This window comes from Onychomys torridus, chromosome 8, assembly GCF_903995425.1.
Source record: "Onychomys torridus chromosome 8, mOncTor1.1, whole genome shotgun sequence".
Lineage (NCBI taxonomy): Eukaryota > Metazoa > Chordata > Mammalia > Rodentia > Cricetidae > Onychomys > Onychomys torridus.
Window position 1 is genome coordinate 103,541,786 of NC_050450.1, and position 20,145 is coordinate 103,561,930.

Here is a 20,145-nt window from a genome sequence, read left to right on the forward strand (position 1 = left end):
TGGCACACGCCTATGATCCCAGCACTCAGGAGGCAGAGGCTGGCAGTGAGTTCGAGGCCAGCCTGGTTTACAGAGTGAGTTCCAGGAAAGGCACCAAAGCTACACAGAGAAACCATGTCGGGGTGGGTGGGCAATGAAGCAGGACTGGGCAGTGGTTGCGTACACCTTTAAACCCAGCACTCAGGAGGCAGGGGCAAGTGGATCTCTGTGAGTTCAAGGCCAGTTTGTTTACAGAGCTAGTTCCAGGACAGCAAAGGCTACACAAACATCAAAACCAAACAGGGCTAGTCAAATGGCTCTGCAGGTAAAGGTGTCTGTTACCTAGCCTGACCACTAGGACTCAAGTAAATGGTGGAAAAGAATTGACTCTTGGCACACGCCTGTAATCCCAGCACTCGGAAGGCAGAGCTAGGTGGATCTCTGTGAGTTCGAGGCCAACCCTGGGCTACAGAGCTAGTCCAGGACAGGCTCCAAAGCTACAGAGAAACCCTGTCTGGAAAAACAAAACAAAAAACAAAACAAAAAAAAGAATTGACTCTTACAGATTGTCCTTTGAATGTCCTCATACACACACACACACACACACACACACACACACACACACACCTGTAGTATATATAGACTATTGCTATATAAACTAGGCTGGCCCAGAACCTATGGCCATAGTCATGTCTCTGCCTCCCAAATACTAGGGTCACAGATCTGCCTTACCACACCCATCTTAAATAGCCTGGATATATTTCCACCATCTGTGGGGGGATATGTTCATGGAATACCTGCTAAATTCTGACTCCCACACGAATGCTGTGGCGTTGCCACAAGCCTGCATGCGTGAGTACACATGCACAGACACACAAATAGAGTCAATGTGATAAAGCAAATTTTAAAATGTACAGGTGATAGCTCAAGCTGTTCTCTCTTAAGCCTTCTCGCATCCTCAATCATCTGATGATTACAAATGAAATCTACATCATTTGTAGATTATCACTATTATTACTGTTGTTGCTATTTTGGTGGTGGGATGGGCCTCGTGTATAGTATACTAGTATATGCTTGCTACACCCCTGGACCATTTTCTTAAAAAAAAAAAAAAAAAAAAAAAAAGCAACATTTCTTTGTTGTGTGTGTGTGTGTAGAGGCCAAAGGCTAACTTGTGGCTGTGGGTTCTTTCCTTCCACCATGTGGGTCCCAGGGATCAGACTGGGGTGGTCAGGCCTAGCAGCAGGTTCCTGTACCCACTGAGCCATTTCGCTGCCCAACCTACCCTACCCCATTCCTTTTTTTTTTTTTTTAATGTCTTTTGTTGTTTGTTTTTAGGCACAGTCTCTCTATATACTCTTGCCTGGCCTTGAACTCACTATGTAGACCAGGCTGACCTTGAACTAATAGAGATTGGAGTGCCTCCCAAGAGCTGGCATTAAAGGCATGTATCACCATGCCTGGCTCCCTTACTTCTTTTTTTTTTTTTTTTTTTTTTACATTTAATCATTTAATTCTTTTTTTTTTTTTAGATTTATTTATTTATTATGTATAGGGTGTTCTGCCTGCATGTGTCCTTGCAGGCCAGAAGAGGGCACCAGATCTCATTATAGATGGTTATGAGTCTCCATGTGGTTGCTGGGAATTGAATTCAGGACCTTTGGAAGAGCAGTCAGTGCGCTTAACCTCTGAGCCATCTCTCCAGCCCCCACTATTTCTTACTATTTCTCAGGTCCCTCTGAGAGAGTACATTCCACTTCTGACCCATAGCCAAGCAACTTGAGACCTGGAATTAGATGTATCTTATTTCATACTTTACATAAAAGCACATTTCTGGGCTGGAGAGATAACTGAAGAGATGGCACTCGATGCTCTTCCAGGGGATCTGGGTTTGATTTCCAGCACCCACATGGCAGCTCAAGATGGTCTGTAACTCCAGTTCCTGGGGTTCTGATGCCCTTTTCTGGGCTCCATGAGCTCTGCACACATGGTTCACAGATACATGCAGGCAAAACACTCATACACATAAAATGATAATAAATTTTTTAATTTGTTTTTTCTTTTTAAATAAAAAAAAAAAAGATTTATTTATTTATTATGTATACAGCCTGTATGGCTGCAGGCCAGAAGAGGGCACCAGATCTCATTACAGATGGCTGTGAGCCACCATGTGGTTGCTGGGAATTGAACTCAGGACATCTGGAAGAACAGTCAGTGCTCTTAACCTCTGAGCCATCTCTCCAGCCCCTAATAATAAAATTTTTAACTGGGCAAGGGATGATACTTGCCTTTAATCCCAGCACTCTGGAGGCAGAGGTAGGCAGTTCTCTGGGTTAGAAACCAGCTCAGTCTACAGAGTGAGTTCCAGGACAGCCAGACAGAGTTACACCGAGAAACCCTGTCCAAAAAAAAAAAAAGCACACTTCCGTTTTTGTTGTTTTTTTGTGTCTCACTAGGTAACTAAGGCTAGCCTCAAACTCATGATCCTCCTGCCACAGCCTTCCAAGTGCTGGGATTGCAGGCATGTGCTAAAGTCTACCTCACGTGGTGGTACAGGTTTTATTTGTCTGAAAGCATGCATGGCAAGAATCTTCTGATAAGCCGCACTCCCTGCCCCTCCAGCATTACTGGAGGAACAATATCAAGATGTTCACTATGCTGGCTAGTTTTATGTCAACTTGGCACAAGATAGAGAAGATGGAAGTTCAATTAAGAAAATGCCTCCATAAGATTGAGCTGTAGTAGACAGGCCTTTAGGGCATTTTCTTAATTAGTGATTAAAAGGGAAGGGTCCTGCCCACCGTGGATGGTGTCAACTATGGACTGGTTCTCTAAGAAAGCAGGCTGAGCAAGCTATGGGGAGTAAGCCAGTGAGCAACCCTCCTCCATGGTCTCTGCATCAGCTCCTGCCTCCAGGTTCCTGCCCTGTTTGAGTTCTTGTCCTGACTTCCTTCAATGATGAACTGTGATGTGGAAGTGTAAGCCAAATAAACCCTTTTCTTCTCCAAGTTGCTTTTTGTTCATGGTGTTTCATCATAACAATAGTAATACTAAGATACTCACATTGTCGAACATACATGTCATCATTAATTAGAGAGTAATTAGTGAGGGTTACAATCAAGACACTTCTGTGGGAACACGGAATCCACTTTCTAGGGTAGCTCCTAACAGGACTGGGAAATCGGAACAGTTCCCTCTGTTGCCATTAGATGTCGCCCTAGACTAGACGGGCAGGAGTGGTCTTGGCAGCTGTGAAGCTAACTAACTGTAAAGGAATGCTGCTGTTTGGCTCCAAAAATGGATTTGACCTCGCTGCTGGGACTTGCCGCTCTTTGAGTGCCAGGAAACAGTGTTTGCCAGGGCCCAGCCACGGAGGACGGAGGAAATATCCAGTTGCATCCCATGCAATGGAAACCCTGCTTCCCTGGAACCAAAACAGAAACAGGAATGAACAGCCTGCCTCTCACACTCTCCTCACCTCGGAATCTTTGTTCACCACAAGTTTCAATACTCCGTGGTTCCAGAAGAACAGAGCCAATATTTTCCCACCTACTTAATAAGCTCCACAGCTGCATTTCCCCCTGCCTTCTTGAGTGAATGAAACACAGTTTTGGTCCCTCAGGCTTTAGGTCCCAGAGCAGGACCTAGGGTCTTTTTACTTCTCAGTTGTCACGGGTTCTAGAAGACACAGTGGCAATACCTAGAGCTGATGGTCTTCACTCCTCCTCTTCCTTCTCCTCCTCTTCTTCTCAGAAAAGTCTCTCTCTATACATAGACCTACACACTGGCCTCAGATCTGTAGTTCCCCTGGGTGAAGGTGTTGCTGTTTGGCCAGGTCTCATGTAGTCCAGCATGACCTAGAACTCATTATGTGGTCCAAGTTGACTCTGAATTCTTCATCCTTCTCCTTCTACCTTCCAAGCTTTGGGATCACAGGCCTGTACCACCCCGACTGGCTAGTGCCCTCTTATCTGGCAAGGATCATCAATGTCTAAATGTCTAAAGGTTTTATGCCAAGACAAAGTAATACATAATGTGTTTCATTTACAGTTTGACCTTGGCCCAATATAAGTTTAAAAAAAAAGAAAAAAAAAACAAAACAAAGAAACAAAACATGTTAGCAAAGTTGGGCAGTGGTAGTGCATGCCTTTAACCCAAGTACTTAGGGAGGCCAAGGCAAGCTGATTTCTGTGAGTTCGAAACCAGCCCGATCTTCAGAGCTAGTTCCAGGACAGCTAGGGCTGTTACACAGAGAAACCCTGTCTCAGAAAAAAAAAGTTAACGTCCACTTACTGTAGCTCAGTTGGTAGAGTAGTTGTCTTGCAAGAATGAAATCCTGATTTGGATCCCCAGAACCACATAAAACCAGCCTTGGTGGCACACACCTGTAATCCCAGCACTCAAGAGGCTGAGGCAAGAGGATCAGAAGTTCAAGGCCATCCTTGGCTATATAACCAGTGCAAGGCCAGACTGGAATAAACAGACTCTTGCTTGACTCCAAAAAGGGAGGGGCCTCAATAAAAAAAATAGCATCATTATTATTACAACTAGTTCATGACATGGAGAAAATTATCAGTCAGGATCCAGAGGTAAATAAGCAACCTGAACCAGGCTTGCCCTGGGACCAGCATCTGCTGAGTAGCTTGACCACAGAGCGGGAGGTGCCGTGAAGAAGGAAAACCAACCACTTTGGTGGTAATAGACCTGGTTATTGGCTGTGCTTCATATAAAACAGAGCTAAAGGCTTGAACTGACCACTAGAATGTCAAGACCATTATGTTTGCCTGTAACCCTTGTTATGGCTACCAATAAGGAGAGAACGAACTGGTAGCAGATTCTGTGTGAAGTAGGTGTTGGTTTTGAAGCTATTTTACATTTATTTTTATTTTATGTGTATGAATGTTTTGCCCACACATGTTTTCCTGAGGTCTTCAGAGTGTAGAAGACATTGGATTCCCGGGAACTATAGTTACAGACAGTTGAGAGCTGCCATGTGAGTTCTGGGACCCAAACCCAAGTCCTCTGCAAGAGTCACAAGTGTTTTTAACCGTTTAACTGATGAGCCAGTTCACCAGCTCTGTTTTTGTTGTTGTTTTTGTTGTTTTTGTTGTTGTTGTTGTTGTTGTTGTTGTTTTTGTAAGTCTGCTTCATCTGAAAATAGATTAGAGCCAGGTATTGAAGGTACAGTGATAGAGGCAGAGTGATTAAAAGTTCAAGATTGCTCTCAACAATATACTAAATTGAAGGCCTGGCTGGGCCACGTGAGACCCTGTTTCAAAAGGACAAACAAAAGTTGGCTTGCTTCCCCATCAGTTCCAAGGGTATGCTTTTCTAATCCTTCCGTTTTCATCTGAGTATATCAGGTATGTGTGCAAAGCCTTTGGAAATAGGAATGCCTCCTCTGTTCCGTCTGCAAGGGTGAAACAGTTTGCTCCCAAGTCTTGCTGGCAGCCTTCCTGGAGCTATGAATCAACCAGCCCTCAAATGTTTGGCTCTGCCTAAGAAGCCAAATCTCCATCCTCTCCCAAATTAACATGACCATTAGATTCTTAGGATAATTAAATCTCTGTAAGCATCATGAGCTAAAATCAATATAAATACCAGAACTGCCTGGCAACCAGAAGGGACAGTATTACTCACCCTTATATTTATGTATGTCAGGTGGGGACACTCTTTCACTTTATGTAGCTGTGCTTATGTACACACAGGCAAAGATGCACGGGGCAAGCAGCTTCCATACATGGAAGATGAAAAGGATGTGAAAGATACAGTCCATGTCAACTAGGCACCCAGGTTCCTTTCCTCATGGGGGCCTGGTATGCAATGGCCGCGAACAGCAGCCTTGGTAGTGTGGGCAGTCTGTTGCCTACCTGAGTTGCCCTAGGGGACTTTGGATACAGTTTTCTGGTAGATATTTATATCTCTGATCACAACGCCATCCTTAATTTAGATTCTAGACAGGTGTTCAGTGTGTCTTTGGGAAGCTCCAGGGCACAGTGACTGGGCCAGGTTATCATGTCCATCTCTACCAACCCGTGGAATAAGGAACACATGTCTGAAACCTTTCGTAGAGCCAAGTTCAAGTTCCCTGGCCATTAGAAGATCCGTATCTCCAAGAAGTGGGGCTTCACCAAGTTTGGTATAGATGGAATGAGGACTTGGGAGCTGAGATGCAATTTGTCCCTAAAAACTATGGGGTGAAATATATCCCCAGTCATGGTCTCCTGGACAAGTGGTGGCCCTGATCTTCAGAGGGTTTCTACTGTGTTTCGTCCTACATGCCACCAATAAATTTCACATCTACTCTGCCTAAAGAAACAAAACAAAAAACAGTACATGATTCTATAAGGAGGCAGGCATGGCCTGAAATCCCATCACTCAGGATGCTGCAGCAGGAGGATTGCTGTAAGTTTGAGATTGGCCCGAGACATATAATGAGATTGATTAGATTTTCTAATTTTACTTAAAGTGTGAGTGTTTTAACTGAATGTATGTCTGTGTGCCACATGCTTGCCTAGTGTCTGCAGAGGTCAGAAGAGGGCGTTGGATCCCCTGGAACTGAGATTACAGATGGTTGTGAACCATTATGTGGGTGCTAGAAATCAAACCCAGGTCCTTGCAGACAAGGACAATAAGTGCTCTTAACCACTGAGCCAGTTCTCCAGCCCCAGTGAGAGTGCGTGTGTGCGTGTGTGTGTGTGTGTGTGTGTGTGTGTGTGTGTGTGTGTGTGTGATATGTGCTATAAGGTGTAACTCTCCATGGTAGAACACTTGTCTGGAATGCATGAGATTTTAAAGAGAGAAAGGAATGAAGGAATAAAGGAAGGAGTGGGCTATGCGGGGGTCATTTCTGATATTGTGAACATAAAAAGTCTGGCCTGGTCTCAAGGCCAGAGGAGGAGAGGCCTGAACCACAAGAATCAGAGTTAGTAGTCAGATAGGACCATCAGTGGGAGAAGAAAGGGCTGAGACGGGATTTCCTTTGGTAATAAATGGAAAAAGTGGGTTTAGGGAAATAGCTCAGCCAGTCAAAAGAGCTTGCCACACACAAGAGGACCAAAGTTCAGGTCACATGTAAAGATCCAGGCACAGGACTGCACACCTATCATCTTGTGTCTGGAGAGGCAGAGGCAGGAAGAGCTTGAGGCTGGCTGGCTGGTTAACCAGTCTAGTCAAACTGTTGACTTCAGGTTCAGGGTGAGAGCCTGTCTCAAAAAAGAAGGTGGAGAGCAATTGAAAAGGGGCATTTAACAGTAACTACTGGCCTACACACACACACACACACACACACACACACACACACACACACACACACATGAATAAACAAATGGATAGAGTTTTACCGAGCTTGTCCATGTATAAGTAGCTGATAAAGAGTGTCACCACTGTGTTCCTTAGGGAACCAGACATATTCTAGCTCAGTAGGTTCAGGACAGCTCTGAGTAGGATTTTGTGTTGTTGGAATTTTTCTCATTTATTATTAGTCTGTGCATAGTGTGCACAATGCTTATGTGTGTACTACCTACCTCTCCCCTTCTTTAAAAATATGAACGTTACATACTGGAATATGTTTCTGAGGTTGCAGACTTGCTTTCAGTTGGGGTGATTAGATACCTGTTTGTGTGGCAGAACGCTGGAGACATGTCATCTCTCTTAGCTCCCTATATATACACACAAGCAGTTGACCTATGAACAGCATGAGAGCAAGTAGCCCTGTTCGTCCCATAAACAGGTGCCCTTAGAACTGAAACGGTTCAGTTCACCAAGTCCATCTAAAATAAGATTGAAGGCAGCAAGATGGTTCACTGAGTAAGGGTGCTTCCACCAAACCTGACTGACTGGCAGCCTGAGTTCAATCTCTACCATGGTAGAAAGAGAAAACTGACTCACTCATGCTGTCCTTTGACCTTCTCACACATGTTGTGGGTGCTTGTACACACACCACACACACACACACACACACAAAAAAAACAAACAAACAACACAAAAAAAAAAAAAAAAACAACCCTTAAAGAACTGCATTCTGCCCCTCAGAAATGGACCCAACAGCCAAAGGAAAATATAGGAAGGGACCCTTGGGTTTTTTATAAGGTCGTTAATTATTGTCCCCTCTACCCTCTCCTTGGGACCCTCCAGCAGCTGAAGGAGAAGCTATGTGACCTCAAGTATCTGTGTCCAGGAGGCAAGAAGAGAACCTAAACCAAGGGGAATGTAGACAATGTGGGCTTGGTGAGTGGAGAATGTCGAGAATGAGCCACAGTCCAGAGTTCAGATCTCCAAGCTTGGCTTGGCCCCTCCCTGCCACCCGTCATGAAAGATGAAGCCAGGAGACTCCCTGAGAGGGGCTCTTTGCTCTGGGAGTTGTGATTCCTGCTTCTGAATCATAGTGCTTTTCTGAGCCCATGTGTCTTATTATAGCTAGAAAGATTTTGTCCTGTCTGGCACAGGCCACAGAGGAGTAAATATACTGTCAAAATACTCCCCATACTCAGGGTCCAATAGGAGTGCACAGACAGCTGGTTTATTATCAGACCACTCTGGCACATGCTTAGCAATTTATTTTGTTTGTATCTTTGTTTTTCTGGTACAGGGGGTGGATAGAACCCATGGCCTTGGGTATGGTGGACAAATACTCTCCCACAGAATTACAACCCTATATCTCCTTTACTTCTTATTTTTTTTTTTTTTTTGGGGGGGGGTGTTTTCGAGACAGGGTTTCTCTGTGTAGCTTTGCGACTTTCCTGGAACTCACTTGGTAGCCCAGGCTGGCCTTGAACTCACAAAGATCTGCCAGCCTCTGCCTCCCGAGTGATGGGATTAAAGGCATGTGCCACCATAGCCCGGCTACTTCTTACTTTTTGAGGCAATATCTCTTAAAGTTGTTCAGGCTGATATACTGTGAACCTTTTCTCAAGTGGAAGTCTTCTTTTCAATAATCACAGAGATTTCATAAAATAGATTGTCAGATTTCTGTGGTTCATTTGACTAACTCTCTGTTGATGGACATTTTGGGAGTTTCTAACTTTTTGTTTTGTTTTGTTTTTTTCAAGACATGGTTTCTCTGTGTGGTTTTGGTGCCTGTCCTGGAACTCACTCTGTAGACCAGGCTGGCCTCGAACTCACAGAGATCCACCTGCCTCTGCCTCTGAGTGCTGGGATTAAAGGCGTGCGCCAACACCACCCGTCGAGTTTCCAACTTTTTTTTTTTGTTTTTTGAGCTGAGGATTGAACCCAGGGCCTTGAGCTTGCTAGGCAAGTGCTCTACCACTGAGCTAGATCCCCAACCGAGTTTCCAACTTTTAATATAGTATGCTTTTAAAAAAAATGTTAATAAGAATTTCTGGAAGGATACGCAGGAAATTTATATTAGTAGCCCTAGGAGAGAGGGGTGAGGCGGTATGGGACAGGGATGAGAAGGGACCAAACTTCCACTTATTGTTTTTTTGAGACAGGGTTTCTCTATGTAACAGCTTTGGCTGTCCGGGAACTGGATTTGTAGACGAGGTTGACCTCTAACTCACAGAGATCCCCCTGCCTCTGCCTCCTGAGTTCTGAGATCAAAGGTGTGTGCCACCACTGCCTGGCCAGTCTACTACTCTTTACCTCTTTATATTTTTAAAACATTTAGTTGCATGCATTATTTATTCCAAAATAAATGATACATTAAAAATGATATTTATTCATCAGTGTGTGTGTGCGTGTCTTCCCACGTGTGAGTGTGAAGGTGTCACAGCACGGCTGTGACAGTTCAGACTCTAACTGTAACTTGTAGGTAGGATTCCGTCCTCTCCTCTCTTTCTGCCATGTGGATCCTGGGAATTGGACTCAGGTCATCAGGCTTGATGGTCATGCCTTTCCTCACTGAGCCACCTCAGCAGCCTTTTAAAAAATTTTTAGGGGTTGGGGATTTAGCTCAGTGGTAGAGCACTCGCCTAGCAAGCCGCAAGGCCCTGGGTTCAGTCCTCAGCTCTGAAAAAAACTTCTTTTAATACATCTTTTAATATTTGTAAAATTATGTGTGGAGTTTAATTTAGCTCTTTTTCCACTGGGTCAGACTCCCCTTTCTTCCTTCCCTCCTTCTTTCCCCCAGCTCCTTCCTTCACTAGCCACCACAACCACATTTGCCCTTTGCTGACCACTGACTATGTGATCACGGTCTCATCTGATAATCTTATAAGAAGGCCCCATCATGGAGGCTGGAGAGATGGCTTATCAGTTAAGAGTACTGGCTGCTTTTCTAGAGGACCCAGGTTCAATTCCCAGCACCCTCATAGCAGTTCACAACTGTCTGTAACTCCAGTTCAGAGGATCTGACACCCTCACAGCAATGCACATAAAATAAAATTAAATTAAAAAAAAAAAAAAAAGGAGGTCCCATCATTACCCAAAGTCCTACCTCTAAGGAACCCGAAGCTTTGGAAGATGCCTCACAGGACATGCCACATCTAAAATTCAAGATTCTGGCCAGCCACAGCTCATACTTCCCACAATCTATTACTTTGATGGCTATAAGAACATATAAGTATTAACTATACTGGAAAATTTCTCACAAATTTAGGTGCATGTATTATTTATCAACCAAATTCTAAAAGGCATTAAAATACCCTGCCATAGTGGTACATGACTTTAATCCCATCACTAGGGAGGCAGAGGCAAGCAAGTCTCTGTGAGTGCAAGACCATACTGGTCTAAACAGGAAGTTCCAGTCCAACCAGGGCTACATAGTGAAACCCTGTTTTTAAAAAAAAGGGCTGGGCGGTGGTGGCACACGCCTTTAATCCCAGCACTCGGGAGGCAGAGCCAGGCGGATCTCTGTGATTTCGAGGCCAGCCTGGTCTCCAAAGTGAGTTCCAGGAAAGGCACAAAGCTACACAGAGAAACCCTGTCTCAAAAAACCAAAAAAAAGAAAGGAAGGAAGGGAGGGAGGAAGGAAGGAAGGAAGGAAGGAAGGAAGGAAGGAAGGAAGGAAGGAAATAGGGAGGGGAGCATTGGAAAAGTTGTCCAGTGGTCAGGAGCACTGGAGAGGCTGTCCAATTAGGAGCACTGGAGAGACTGTCCGGTGGTCAGGAGCACTGGCTGCTTTTACAGAGGACCTGGATTTGATTCCCACCCTACATGGTGCTAACAACTATCTGCAACTCCAGTTCTAGGGGCTCTGATGCCCTCTTCTGGCCTCCTTGGGTACCAGGCACACATGTGGTATGCTTACACACATGCAGGCAGAACACTCGTAAACATAAAATTAAGATAAAATCTTTAGCTGGGTGGCAGTGGCACACACCATTAATCGCAGCTCTTAGGAGGCAGAGGCAGGGATTTGAGGCAGCCCGGTCTACACAGCAAGTTCCAGACAGTCAGGACTATTACACAGAGAAACCCTGTCTTGAAAAACAATATATATATATATATATATATATATATATATATATATATATATATAAATGCAGCAGATATAGTGGTGCATGGCTTTAATGGGACCATTTGGATTTAGCTAGAAGACATCGCCAAGAGATCCAAAAGCCCTGTGTCTGGTTTAAAGGCAAAGCTCTTGGGCTCCAAACAAAGCGGTGGGAACCACAGGGACCCCACAGGACAAGCCCCCTACGTTATTAGTTGTTTCTATGGACAAAGGAGAAGGACGGGACTGCAATAAAAACAACCAGGCAGCCTGCAATTCGAGAGGAGGCTGGGGACAGCCAGGTGGAGTAACAGCTGATAGTCAGGCATACACTACAAAGCCCCTGCTACCCCAAGATAGAAAAGGCATTTTATCAACAGTCATCAATTATGCCAACTTTTTTGTAGTGACAACCGAGGCAGGAATTTAGAAATCATCTTTAAATAACCCTGTCTTCCTTCATGTAGCTTATTCACACTGTGTGTGGGGTGCTTTATAAGAATATCCTTGATAAACTTTGCTATTCTAAAGCATTGTCACAGGCACAGGGCAGGCAAGGGCTGAGCCACCCCTGGTGTGGCTGTCAGAAACCTCTCTGCACACATCCTCACTCAGCAGCCTGGGGACAGGGGTTGCCTTTGATGAGCAGGACTCCAGATGCAGCAGTGAGCAGGGTCCCAGGGCCGCAGGCTCTGTCCAGGGTAGAGTATTAGGGGACACATACTTGAGTTTAAACAGGCCAGGCCTTTAATCCCAGCACTAGGGAGACAGAGGCAGGCAGATCTCTATGAGTTCCAAAAGCCAGGTTGGTCTCCATAGTGAATTTTAGGCAGGCCTGGACTACATAGTAAGTCCCTATCTCAAAAAAACAAAACAAAAAACAGTCAGGTAATCCAGTTGGCACTAGAATAAAATACCAGAGAGATTTCTTCTGTCTTCCTTTGCCAAGTTTGCATTAATGATGTTCTTTTTTTCCCCCCCACGGAGATGAGGACTGAACCCAGTGCCTTGCGCTTGCTAGATGCTAGCTAGCACTGAGCTAAATCCCCAACCCCTCTTAATTTTTTAAAATGATTGTTATTTTAAACTTGATGTGCATGGGTGCTTTGCCCGAATGCAGGTTTGTGCACCATGTGTGTGCAGTGCCCACAGAGGCCATTTGATTCCCTGGGACTTAAGTTAGATCCTGCAGCCCCAGCACCCACAGACCAGCTAGCCTGCCTGAACTGGGAAGTGTTAGGTTCAGGAAGAGATTCTATTAAAAAACAAACAAACAAACAAACAAAAAAACCAAGGAGAGCTATAGAGGAAGAAACCTGATGTGCTCCTCTGTCCTCTGCATATATGTTCATTAAAAACATGTGCATGTGCTCTCTCTTTCACACACACACACACACACACACACACACACACACACACTCCACATGCTAACACAAACAGCCATTGGAATGAGCTAAGTTGGGGAGATGTACATGTGATGGGAACAGTAGAAGACTGTGTTCTCTGCTAGTGCCCACCTGCCTCCACACAATAAATCTCAACCTCCAGACTATGTGGGACTCTTGTCCTTCCCATGACCCAGGACATCTGACTTTCAAGTCACAGGTTAACTCTGTGTGTGTGTGTGTGTGAGGGAGTGGGCAGATGTGGGGCAGGGGAGACCAGGAGATGATAACGACATCATGGCGCATGTGCGGAGGTCAGAGGACAACTTTGGAGAGTCAGTTTTCTCCTTCCATCCTGTAGGCTCCAGGGATTCAACTCAGGATGTCAGGATTAACAGAAAGTACCTTCACCTGCTGTGCCGTCTCAGTGGCCCACAAAGATTTTCAGAAATTTGAGCTGAGGGTACATAATGGCTGATAGAGACTTTCTTTGACATATCAAAATTATCCCATACATCACTTTTTCTTTAACATTTTACACTTAAAAAAAATCCCCCAAGGAGAAAAAAAAAGCATGCCATATTCAACATTCCTTAATGAGAAAATTTAAATAATAAGAAATAAGACTGTTGGGTAAAGTGAGTTTTGAAGGACCACAAGCTATTTTACTTTCTAAGGTATTTTCATCTTTATGAATTTTTTCTCTTTTTAAGGGCCAGTATTTCTCTCATCAAAAATGTGTATGTTGAGCCGGGTGGTGGTGGCACAAGCCTTTAATCCCAGCACTCGGGAGGCAGAGCCAGGTGGATCTCTGTGAGTTCGAGGTCAGCCTGGTCTACAGAGTGAGTTCCAGGAAAGGTGCAAAGCTACACAGAGAAACCCTGTCTTGAAAAACAAAAACAAAACAAACAAACAAAAAAAATGTATATGTTGGAGGAAGTTCAAATGTCTGTCTTTGGGGGATTTACTTTGTCTTCTTAGATGGTGTCTTAGGGTTTCTTTTGCTGTGATGAAACACCAGGACCAAAGCAACTTGGGGAGGAAAGGGTTGATTTTGCTTACACTTCCACATCACAGTTTATCACTGAAGGAAGTAAGGACAGGAACTCAAGCAGGGCAGAAACCTGGAGGCGGGAGCCAATGTGGAGGCCACAGAGGGGTGCTGCTTACTGGCTTGCTCCCCATAGCTTGCTCAGCTTGCTTTCTTGGCAAACACAAGACTAAGTGTCCAGGGATGGCACCACCCACAATGGGTTGGGCCCTCCTCCACCAATCACTAATTAAGAAAATGCCCCACAGGCTTGCCTACAGCCTGATCTTCCTGCCTCCATCTCCTTCAGCAAATCCTACCAGCTGCGCCACCACAACCGGCCAGCCTGATCTTTATGGAGGTATTCTCTCAACTGAGGATCTCTCCACTCTGATGACTCTAGCTTGTATCATCAGCTAGTACAGACAGTCAGACAGACAGACAGACAGACAGATGGCCATTTCCTCCTCCTCTTCCTTTGTAAGCATGCAAGAACTCTACTCCCCAACTTCATATCTCTCTCTCTCTCTCTCTCTCTCTCTCTCTCTCTCTCTCTGTGTGTGTGTGTGTGTGTGTGTGTGTGTGTGTGTTGCTTTTGCTTTTTTTCTTGACAAGGTCTCATGTAGCCCAGGCTAGCCTGGAACTTTCTATGTAGCTAAGGAATGACCTTGAACATTCAGTTTCTCTGCCTCTATTTCCCCGAGTGCTGGGACTACAGGCATGCATCTCCAAGCTTGGTTTATGCAGTGTTGAGACTCAGACAGAGGGCTTTGTGTATGTTAGCATTCTACCAACTGAGCCACATCAGTAGCCTCCATACATGCATCATTCTTTTTTTGTTTTTTGAGACAGGGTTTCTCTGTGTAACCCAGCAACTGTGGTTGTAATGCTGAATAGAAACAAAATAAAACAAAACAACCTGGTGGGTTATGAATGTTTTATTAATTGACTTTTTCCTTATTCTAACTAAGTAATTTTGGTCTTTTCTTTGTTTAATTTTGTTACTCTGAGTCAGGGTCTCACTCTGTAGCCCTGGATGGCCTCGAACTCACAGAGATCCACATCCCTTTGCCTCTGTGCTGCTGGGACTAAGGTGTATGCCATCACACTTTGCTCATGTCTACTTTTGATAGTACATATAAAGGGATCTGTCTAAAGTTAACTTCACTGGGGCTAGAAAGATGGCTCAGTGCTTAAAAGCACTCTACTCTTTTTGTTTGTTTGTGTTGTTTTGTTTTGAGGTAGGGTTTTTCGATGTAGTTCTGGCTGTCCTGGAATTCACTCTGAGACCAGGCTGGCCTCAAACTCAAAGAGCCGCCTGCCTCTGCCTCCCAGAATGCTGGCATCAAAGGTGTGTGCTGGGCTAGCAGTACTATTGTAGAGGACCTGAGTTTGGATCCCAGCAGTCACATGGCAGCTCACAACTATTTGTAACTCCAGGTCAGGGGCTCTAGTGCCCTCTTCTGGCCTCCCTGGGCACCAGGCACTCACATGGTACATATATACACATTCAGGCAAAAGCCTACACACATTAAAAAAAAAAAAAAAAAAAGAATCTTCAAATTTGACCTCACAGGTCTCATTCTGGTGTTAAGTTATGGTCCCTTTTTACATGTTAAGTCATGACCACTAGTTGATACCAATGTGACATACATCAGAGTCCCCACAGTCATCACACAGGTTTTCTCTTCTGCCGTTATGTTCTTAGAACATTCCATAAGAACTTTAGTCACTCCTAGTTAGTCCTGAAGTTATGCAACAACCACTGCTATTTTAGTCTCTCCAGGGTGCCTACCCCACCCTGGTGGGTTCTGGGTTGGACACCTTCAACCAAACCTCAATCACTTTGGCACCTGCAGACAGACATCTTTGCTGAAGAGGCTCTTCTGCATCCCTGGACTGGCCCAGCTGTTTATCAAGGATAGAGAAATCAAGGTGGTGTCATGTACCTTCAAGAAAAGGCTTTTCCTTTGTAGTCTTCAAGCTGGAATGGCACATTGGAATCAGCTGGGATTACTGGGGGTGGGGGTGGTAGGCACCTGTTGCCTAAACAGCATGTCCCTTCCCTCGCAAACCCAGACACAAAAGAAATCGACTCCTGATCTCGCCCACTGTGAAGGGGGTGATGAATGCTGGGCTTAGAGTTTATTTTCTGTCTGTAGCCCATTTACTCTGAGAACCTGAGTAAAGCTCTTGGCCTATTTGCCCCACATTCCTGCCTTCTAGAACACAGACAATGTCACTCATCTGTAGCTCACTTCACTGGGATCTGGAAAGAGAGGAGGAGCAGTGTAGTGGGTAGCCATCCCAGCATTGGCCTGGAAGTTTCAACCCCCATTGAGGCTTCAGTAATGATCACGCCCACAAGGCGGGGCAGAGGAAGGAGTGGAGGACCGAGGAGCAGGAGGAGGTGGTCTCTTGGTTCCGGGACGCGGGACACTAGAGGTGGACCGAGCAGAGTTCTCCAGAGAACACCGCCGGACTACCCTATACCTTTGCCTGCAACCTACCCCTTCATTTGTAAGTTACCCCACAAAATAAACCTCCCTTTTAACTACGTGGAGTGGCCTTAATAATTTCACCAATAGAGCAGCCTTGGGGAAAGCCTTAGAGGACCTGGAATGTGTGTAAACTCAAGGGTTTATTACAAGAATTACAAACAGACCTGAACTTCAGCCCAATAAAAACTTTCAGGAGTTGTAAAGTTCCTGTGGTTCTTTCTGAACGTGTGCTAGCCACACCCCATGATAAAATCAAAACAAAACCAAGGCAACAGCCCATGTTTGTTGGCCTTTTCACCTGAGAAAACTGCCTGCCTGTTGTACGTGCGCTGCTTTCCCAGGGATGCTCCTGTGTTGATTACTCCCATTGATGTTTGCCAAGTGGCCCTGGGCCCAGCCCTTTTGCTGGAGAAAGTGGTAAAGCTAAAGGAAATAGTGACAGTTTGGACATCTGATACCATCAGCCTGGCAAGGGATTTTCAAAATCTAAGCAGAGCTGCCTAAAGGAGAGGTCTCAGGTATGATCTTTGAACTTGTCCCCAAAGCAGGCTCCTCTCTCACCTTCCTGCCCCTGCTCTGAGACACATTGGTCTTGCAGATCCAATGCCAACTTCTAATCTTCTTGTTTTGTTTTGGTTTTTTTTGAGACAGGGTTTCTCTATGTAGCTTTGTGCCTTTCCTGGAACTCACTCTGTAGCCCAGTCTGGCCTCGAACTCACAGAGGTCCACCTGCCTCAGCCTCCCAAGTGCTGGGATTAAAGGCGTGTGCCACCACTGCCCAGCCGAAGTCAATGCTCGTAATCTCTTCACCATCTCTCCATTCCACAAATCTCTGGCCTCTGTGCGGCTTGCACACACATACATGCAGCCAAAACACTCATAAATAAAATACATCTTAAAAAAAAATAACCTCTAGGGCCTGAAGAGATGACTCAGCAGTTAAGAGCACTGACTCCTCTTCCAAAGGACCCAGGTTCAATTCCCAGAATCCACATAGCAGCTCACAACTGTCTGTAACTCCAGGATCCAACCCCCTCACACAGACATACATACAGGCAAAACACTAATAAAATAAAAACTGTTTAAAAAAAATAGCCTCTAGACTATGTCAGCTAAACTGGTGATGGATTTATCCGTTCCAGCAGGCAGTAGAACAAAGCAGTCGTGAATCTGGGCTTTGCATTCACATGTCCTGACAGTCCACTCCCAGGTATTTGCCTAAGAGAAGCAAACATGCAGTGCCTACAAACATTCATACATGAAAGCTCACTGCTGCCTGAGACAAAACAGTCAAAAAGTAGCAACAATTCAAATGCTCATCCATGAATCGCCAGGCAGAATCCTTGTGATACATTCATGCAATAGACTATCATTTTTCCTCATTGGCCATCTAGAAGCAACTCTACTGGAGTTACCCAGTTAGGCCAGGGTTCTTGCTCTTGCTGCGTCGTCTGATCTGAGCCGGAAATACGGAGCATGCGCTGTGAGTGTTTCTATCAATACTCAAGAACATAGGCTTCATTGAGCTGGACTAAGGGACCCTGAGTGGATTATTCAAGACTTGTCTACCCAGAGACATGATCGTGCTAGTCTTCGTACATGAAGAATATAAAAATGGAAAACCTTCAAAAAATATCGTTCAGAAAAAAAAGTGGAGTAGTGGTAGATGGTCCAGTATGGATGAACCTTGAAAAATATCACTGGTAGTGAGGGAAACCAGCCAGGAAAGGTCACAGGATGAATGATCCCATTTACATGAAACATCCAGGGCAGAAAATCCATAAACACAGAGCTGGGAGGCGGGGCAGTGGAAATGAATGTTAAAGGCTATCTGGTTGCTCTTTGGGGTGAAAAAAAAACAAACAAACTTGGTTGTATTGAGGGTTACATAACCTTGTATATACTGAAATCTATTGAATGATGAACTTTAACTGGGTAGTCATTTCCTCCTCTTCCCCCCCACTTCTCCTTTCCTCCTCCTCTTCCTTACTGAGAATCAAATCTAAGACCTTCTGCACACTATGCAAAAGCTCCAAGTCAGGTATCCTGGTAGAGATCTGTAATCCTAGCACTTGGGAGGTGGAGGGTTGAGGAGAAGTTCAAGGTCATCTTCAGCTATATAGTGAGTTTGGGGCTAACCTGGAGCACATGAGACCCTACCTCAGAATAAAAAAATCTGAATAAATAAATAATAGGAAAGCTCTTTGGTCCTGAGGCAGAAGCAAGGTGACAGGAGAAGGTGTCAGGCGCGTGTGCACTACTGCCTCCTTCAGAGGTCAGCACGTGGTGAAGGTGGCTTCCCCACCAAGGCTGAGATGACATACTACAGAGGCTGGGCCAACGAGGTACCTAAAACCTGTTGACTGCGGTTCAAACATCAGTTCTGGGATGGAATACCTAAAGAAGAGGGTGGCTGCTGCAGCACCCACTTCATCCTGACTTCAGCTCAGCCATAAAATGAATGTTTTGATTAAAAAAGAAAAGTTATACAACTGACCACACTTTTTAAAACGACCGCTTTTTTTAAAAAAAGGTTACTTTTGCCGGGGGAGAGGGCACATGCTATGACAACCTGTAGTGTGTGGAGGTCAGAGGACACTCATTGGTATTGGTTCTTTCCTTTAACACATGGGTCTCGGGGATAGAACTCAGGCCACCAGGATTAGCAAGAGGCGCCATTACCAGCTGAGCCATCTCCCGGAGGACATTTCCCCTCTTGTTTGTTTTGACAACAGTTTCAGATGTAGCTCAGGTTAGACTAGAATTCAAAATCTTCCTGTCCCTGCCTCCCCGGTGCTGAGATTCAGGCTTGTACCCATGTTTTATGCCAAGTAAGTGAATTTTATGGCATGCGAATAATATCTCAATAAAGTTTTTTCGTTTTGTTTTGTTTTTTTGTTTGTTTTTGAGATGGGCTTTCTCTGTGTAACAGCCCTGGCTGTCCTGGAACTCACTCTGAAGATCAGGCTAGCTTCAAACTCACAGAGATCCACCTGCCTCCGCCTCCTAAGTGCTGGGACTAAAGGTGTGTGACACCACATGCACAAACACACAGCACACATAAATGACTGTGGCCCTTAACGTCACTCTGCCTGCTGTGAATCCTGTCACAGGATGCACTGAGTGTTACTTAGACTTACCCAGCTTTAGTTTTCTTATCTCTGAAATAAACAGGACAGTTATTGTGTGGAGATTTGGAACACACGTAAGTACATGGCAAAACTCAGAATAAGGGTTAACTATGCAGAGCCAAGACATGGACTCAACCTCATGCCCATTGACAGATAAAGAAAACGTATTGTATCTATACTGGTGGGTTATTATTTAATCATAAAGAAAAACAAAATCCTGTCATGCAAAATCGAGGTGGAGGACAGTATACTAACTGAAATAAACTGGACACAGAGAGACAAATGAGGAAACTAAAACAAAGTTGATCTGAACACGAAAGAGTGATGGTTACAGGTAGCAGAAAAACAGGAACATAGGATAACGGTGTATTTGTGATTGGATATATAATGTTTGCCCACTTGTTTGAACACTTGCTTGTTAGCTGGTGGCATTGTTTTGAGATTTGTTTATATTGGGTCTGTTTGTTTTCAAGACAGGGTTTCTCTGTGTAGTAGCCCTGGCTGTCCTGGAACTCACTCTGTAGACCAGGCTGGCCTCGAACTCACAGAGATCCATCTGTTTCACCTCCTGGGAGTGCTGGGATTAAAGGCATGCACCACCACTGCCCATTCTGTTTATTGTTTATTTTTGAGAGAGGGTCTTACTCTGTAGCCCATACTCTTCTGAAACTTTCGATGTGACCCAGGCTGCTCTTGATCTTGTAGTAATCCTGCCTTAGTC

The 20,145-nt window shown here is 44.8% G+C and overlaps 1 non-coding gene across 1 annotated transcript; it reads left to right on the top strand.

Annotated features, from left to right (window-relative positions):
• Positions 1-5,749: 5,749 nt before the first annotated feature.
• LOC118590501 lies at positions 5,750-5,881 on the top strand. The gene has a single exon (XR_004945795.1). It is a non-coding gene; the product is annotated as a small nucleolar RNA SNORA70 (small nucleolar RNA).
• Positions 5,882-20,145: the final 14,264 nt, after the last annotated feature.